Genomic DNA, 7,072 nt, shown 5'->3' with positions numbered 1-7,072 from the left:
TAACTTGTGTGGATTAACCTACCTCATTTTGGATTATATATATAAAGAATAACATATCAATAACAACTATTAAAAGACCGTTATACATACTCACCTATGACAGATTTTCGTGGAGACAGCTGCAAGCATTAGATGCAAGGTTACAAAAACAATGCACACATTTACCATGTTCTTCTGTTAATGTGAAAAGCAATATTTATGCTTAAGGAACTAAGTTTTTTATATAGTTCAACGGCAGATGTTAATTAACAATAAAACAAACTTTGCCGTGATACTTGATTCTGCAATCAATTCAAAAACAATATTCGGTTATACAAAAGCTAGTCAGGTGACACATATCCTGGAAATACTTTCAATCAATACTATCGAATACAGAACATCTTTAAAATTGTGAAATTGTGAACCCAACGTAAGGTAAATAAGAATTAAGTTTGTTCAAATCATGTTTCCCGGTATGGGATGGGCCACCATGAGTTGAATGGTAACTGCATCTTGTGTAATTTAATAAATTTCCTTCTACATCATGGTTCCTCTGAGTCAAAATACTTTCTCTTGTGCGAAAATGTTCTCGTTCAGCCTCACACGGCTATCAAATACTTGTTCAAACCTTTCATGCTTCATTTAAAACATACATCTTTTTTTTTCCTTTTCCTTTCACTAAAAGTTACATGTACCACTAGTCTAACCTCAGGAAAATTACAGAACGTACAATATCACCAAGGTATAAAGGATATTGCATTTTTAAAATAGTACATTTTTTTTAAAAGAGTATGTATTAAGTATGAAAAAAGATGTTTCAAAATACAATAATAAAATTTTCAGTGAGAAAAACATTCACCTGACCGTTAACAATTCCAAGTTTGACATCGAGTTGCGTTGGACGTGGCTTCTTAAAAAAATAACCAAGAGTGCAATTCTTTTCAAATAGTTTCAAACCTCGTATAAGGTAACGTCTTTTGCGTGAGTTTATATCTCCGATTTTATTGCTATAAGCTTTGATAAGATTTTTCATAAACAAACACGATTTTGTTACTGAGCTTAATAGTGTGTAGTATTTTATTCATCGTTGATATAACAGTATCCATGATTTAAAACGCATTGCAGTTTGTTTAATCGTTTAACAAAAGACTCTTGCCAACAGTCTTATAACTAAAGTTTCATAAGAAACAAAGCAGCCTCGTTTCAAAGTTTATTAAAGTAAAATACAGTTATTCATGTTAATAACAAGGTTACAATAAAAATATCAGCAGTTTTTTTTTCACTTTGGTGAACGAAGGAAAAAAAATCACTTTCAAAAATATTTAGAAAATTTTACACTAACCCATTTTAGATGTTAATTAAAAACAGTGTTATTGTAATTTGTATTTGAAATAGTGTGGTAAAATACATATAATTATATAATTTATTATACTATGTTTCTTTTCACTATACGTTTTTCTAAAGATCGTGTGTAAAGATACACCATATATATGATGAAAGATAATGCTATTAGTCCGGATATTGGATACAGTAGATAATTGATGCTTTTATCAAACGTTTTATTTGCACCACATTCAGAAGTATTTAAATATGCTGTAAAGTCTTCCGAAACGTTGGATAGACCTGTAACCAAACATTAAAACAAATTTAAATAAGTAATCTGAGATAACCAAAATATTAATACAAATAAAAAGTATAAAAAAAGTAATAAGACACCAAGCATTATTGATGTGTTTTGTTAGAAATATATCTATGATATTGGATGTGTACATTTTCATTTAGTTCGATAATTACGTCGTGTAAATAAAATCAATCACAGCTAAGGAGATTTTAAAATGTGCTTATTTTACATACCTTGTAAGGCAAATATTCTTGAAAAATGATTCACATATTTCTTCACAATCTTTTTTCTCAGAGTTTAGTTACATATTGAGTCTTCTTTATAGTATAAAATGTTAATTAAAATTAGGGCAGCATGTTGGTCCTAAAGGCATATATATTGCGGATAAATTTATGTCTTTAAGTCCAACAAATCACATGCTTTTTTAATCACAGTCACTGTATGTTTTGTTGTACCCTTTGCTTCGAATGCAAATATTATTTCCTGTGTAAGTCAGCAATTCATGTCGTATCACCGTTTCGGCTATTTTCGTTCCGGCGAGTTCAAAGAAATATATAGATTAGTTAGCTATGACAAAACGGTCTAACAAATTTGAAATTTGACCGGAAGGCCGACTAACATTTAAGTCGTTGGACCAGTTTGATTTTTATGAACTTATAAAATCAATGACTCATTTGTGATACATTATTTAGTATAATTGATCAGGCATTTTTGCAAAATGAAACTAAACTAAAACTATTATTAAAATAAAAATTAGTTGCATATTTATGATACATTATATATGATTGTACGGCATTCTTTTATCAAATTCAATCGGATTAAAGTTGTACAGAATCACATATACAAATGTTGTTGGTTACTTTTATAGTACCCCTACTCACACTTTTTCTCCTGCATCTTTTCCGTAACGATTTTCCTATCCATGATATTTGCGTCTAGCTAATTTTAATGATAGAAAATATCACCGGTCTATGTTACAGTATTTCCGAATCAACTTTGTCGCCCGACTGTAACTTGACAATTTATATTCACTTTGTTTACTATTTCTAAAACTTGAACTATAATTACATGTATTATCATTTATTTTAATATCGTATTTTTCCAAAGCATATGATTCGTCGATTTATGTCTTATGATTTTGCTATAAATTATGTTAAAAACATACGATATCAAAAATAGAAAATTTATAAACCACATAATGCTAAAAATACATATTCAAGACAATAAATGTGATTTGGCATGTGCGACATTGTAACGTAACGTAATGTTTGGTTAACGCCTTGAATGCCTCTACATCAGGAGCAAAATAAAATTACTGTGATACCCTTGAATAGCATTCTTTATATATCTATCATGATAAGATAATTATATCACAATCGAGATCGGTAATTACATGTTTTGTGGACCTAATGAGAATACATTAATCCTTGACTTTGTCCTCGATATACTTTCTCGATATACTTTCACAAGGTGTAAAAAAAAAATGTATTGAACTTAATAAAAGGATATACTTGTTAAATATGTAGTGCTTACTATTGATTCCGAGACATACCATTAACAAAAAGTTATTTTTATAAAAAAAAAAACAGATGTTAGCTTATCAAGACCAAATGCGTAAAAATAGAAGATGTCTTCTGTTTACGTTATTTGATTATTAACATCACCTATTCGCTCCTCTGTGACAGTGTTGTAACTTAAGTGCAGTGTAGAATGAATCTGATAGTCTGTAACAGAAACCTCGCTTTTATGCATATTATCAATCCTTATCACATTAAATATGTACATTTGCAACTGCAAAGATATAATGAGATATTCTATAGAAAATTTGTAATTTTTAAAAAATTAAAAATATTTATGCTTTATTTCATAATTAATGAATACACGAGTACATACCCCCAATATACTGTTCACATCCTTTAACATGATCACAGTTAGTGACATTACAGTTACACCAAGATTGACAGTCCTGTCCAAACGTGGGATAAAGACACTTCTTGTAACAATCTGTTCCATAGAATCCAATGTCACAGGCTATGCATACAAATATGTATATCAAATCTTTACACTTGCGGGACTACTGTTTGATGTATTCTAATTCACCAAGAAACACATACAAGTTAAAATCTTCTTTTTATAAATATTTGAGACAATATATATACCTATACATTTATCTTGAACCCATCTGTACCCGTCACAGCAATAATCTCTATCTATTCTACCAAAAAAGAAAAATCCAAAACACAAAACATGATACTCGATTAGTTAAGATGAATAACATTCCTGAAATATTCATTCTTAATAATATTCTACTACTTACCCTTTACAAATATTCATTGATACAGCTACAGGCATTTGAAGCATAATCAATAAAGGAAAACAGAAAGTCATTACATTTTCCATCGCATCTTAATTTATAGATATGTAAGGATAGCCAAATTTTTATAGTATTTGAATATGGATTATTTCCAATTAGCATTGCACATGCATGTAATTTTGTTTCATGAAGTTCACTCAATAGAAATGGCAAACCTTGAGATCAAAGCAATGTAACATGTGCGATATTTTCATTTGAATATAAATTTCCTCAATTAACTAGCAATGTTTTTCTTGGTAATGCTAATTGGTGACAGATGTAGCGGAACCATATTTCAAACGATTGCATAAAATTGAAGTGCAGTGATCAGTATGGCATTCGTAAACAATGTATGAATGATGAGTATGATAGTATACATGTAGGAGTAAACATACTGCATTGATATTTAAAATTGTTCTCAAAATATCTGTGTGAGTAACAACCAAAGTTCATGCTTTGGGTTGTATTTAATCACACCTTCAGTCTCTTTCTGTCCATACACATTCTTGTAAATAGAAGTTTAATATTTCAATTCAATGTTGTAGAACACAAAAAGGAAAACTCTATGTATATAGATTTCAGAGTTTTTTGAACGTATTAAAATTTATGGAAATATATGCATACCATACCATACCATATCATACGATATCATACCATAACATATCAACTTCCTGATAACGAGAAACAGCAGTCCAGTTAGACAAAAAGTCTTTTAAAAATCATATCACGTTGATTGGTACATTAATAAAAAAGTCATATTATCATTGACCTACTATCAGATTTATACAAATGAAACCATGCTGGTGTTACGGTGGCACATGTAAATTGTCCAATGTTTTTGTCCTTATGTTATTTTTTATCATTTATTTTGCCAAAACAGTCTAGTCATGCTATTTACAACATTGGGTTATTGTTGTATTGTTAAGTGAAACATGTGTATTGTATATAATATCAGAGCTGAATATAAGTGATTCCGATATTTTTTTTACATTCAATATAAAAGATTTCTTTACGTCTTTATCAATATTACATGCATTTATAATAAAACTATAAATCACAAAGTCTTAATGATTATACGGAGAAATAATATACATTACTTCAAATTGATTTTTTTAAATATTGAGTTGAATGTTGATAATAATTTTATTTATTGAATGGAAAAACAAATTATGCATAACAAAATTGTCGTTAAAATTTTGCCAATGAATAATTTTAATACTTTTGAATGTGAAATATTTGTTCTTTGTGCAATCATCAGTGACAATTATTGATCATTAATTATCTTAATTAAGAATTTGATATCTTTTTAACATCGAAACAATGGATATTTAATGGCATTTAAATACAATTTGGCCAGTTCTCTTCAATTCATAAAACTCATTAACTGAGTTACTATACCTTTTACAATGATATGCACGCAGACAATAGAACATCAAAATGCATGTGAATTAATTATATATGTTAAAATCATGTCGATTCAAGATTGGCTTCCAAAATGTAGCTACAGCATCAACAACTTTACAATGGTATGCACGCACAAAAAGGTCCCAAAATAAATGATTGAGGTTAATTGATTTTTCATTAAAAAAAAAGAAAGTTTTTTGACTAAAAAACCTTTTAGTCAATAAATATGTGAGCTTAATGGATTTTGTTTTATAACGGTTTTACTAATGCAATTATGTAAGCATTATGTAAACATTTAAACAGACAAGATATATCAAATTTGCGTTTTAATAACAATGAAGTAGAGTAGACATTTATAAATGCATAAAAGTAATAATATGTTTACTGAATTCCTCTTTGGTTGCAACAAAATAACGCGAGCCATCGATGATCTATCTCGTCCGGAAACTTTAAACATAAAACTTTTTAAACACACCTTTGTCACTGTCTACTGCCAAAAAATGACGCTGGCTAAATGCAAAGATGATAAAGTCAGAAAAGAATATCGAAAAAATGACTTTACTTCAGAAAATTGAAAAATATCAAAGTTTTCTAAACTGTATCGGTGTTTAAATGGCGGTTCTCTAACACACGTGCGTAACAATACACCATATATATGATAAAAGACACCGCGGCAAGTCCAATTATTACAAACATGATAGTAATGATTTCTTTAGATTGTCTTTTCTTGGTATCACAAATCGTACTGTTGAAATCAGTTAAGTTGTCTGACGTAATATCAAAAACCCCTGTAAAATATTTTAAAAAATCATAAACAAATCATCTAAAAATTGCTCTTCATTTAGTAAATTGAAATGTTTAATCCATATACCAGTAGTTTTGTTAATACTTACTTTTTCTTCATTCGTTATTAAAAAAAACAGCCATGCCTTGTGAATTTAGTTTATTTTTATTAGGCATGTCATTTAAAATTGTGTTCAGTTTATATTACATGACTGTTAAAAAATACACAAAAAACAACATATATTAGACATTTGAATAAACATATAAAACCTTTTTTTAATTTTTCAAAATATGGTACTTAAATTTTATCACTTCTGATACAATAGAATTCAGTATCGTATCTCTGTGGTGTCTGATTCACATTTTTCATATTTAGTCTTTTTTTTTATTAAACGCGACTCCTCTTTCTATTCGCAAATTAAGTATTTATAACAAAAATTACTTAACAATGATCCAGAGTAATTGCTGGAAACTAAAATAAATGTTGCAGTTGTAATACATCATATGCTAGTCTAAGACATTTATGGTCATAGTATTTAGTGAGTCTATCAATCAATTACATGTATTTAAATACCTCTTGCAAAGTCCTGTATACTTTCATACCTTTCAGCTTACTGAATTCACACGCACGTCTTGTTAAATTGTTTTTTGAGTGGTTATTTTCTTGCTATGTTGGTTTTTTTTAATTTTGTTAATGGAGAAGACAAATTTTCACATTAAGAAATAACAGTCAAGAAACACAATACAAATTTTGGAGAATGATTTATTTTTTCGTTGCAATACATCATGTGATATATTGCAGCAATACATCAGATGTTGATGTAAGACATTCATTGTCTCAGTATGGGAATGTTTTGAAATGAATAGTAATTAAAATATACCATATGTATGTGTTCAACGATTATATACCAGAAGTATATTATTCAATACAA

The 7,072-nt window shown here is 28.6% G+C and overlaps 1 pseudogene; it reads right to left on the bottom strand.

The window, feature by feature from the left end:
* Positions 1-1,405: 1,405 nt before the first annotated feature.
* On the bottom strand, positions 1,406-3,893 carry LOC128162883 (uncharacterized; annotated as a pseudogene).
* Positions 3,894-7,072: the final 3,179 nt, after the last annotated feature.

Source organism: Crassostrea angulata, chromosome 9 (assembly GCF_025612915.1).
Source record: "Crassostrea angulata isolate pt1a10 chromosome 9, ASM2561291v2, whole genome shotgun sequence".
Lineage (NCBI taxonomy): Eukaryota > Metazoa > Mollusca > Bivalvia > Ostreida > Ostreidae > Magallana > Magallana angulata.
The sequence above is the reverse complement of the archived record's forward strand: the minus strand, read 5'-3'. Positions and strand labels throughout refer to the sequence as shown.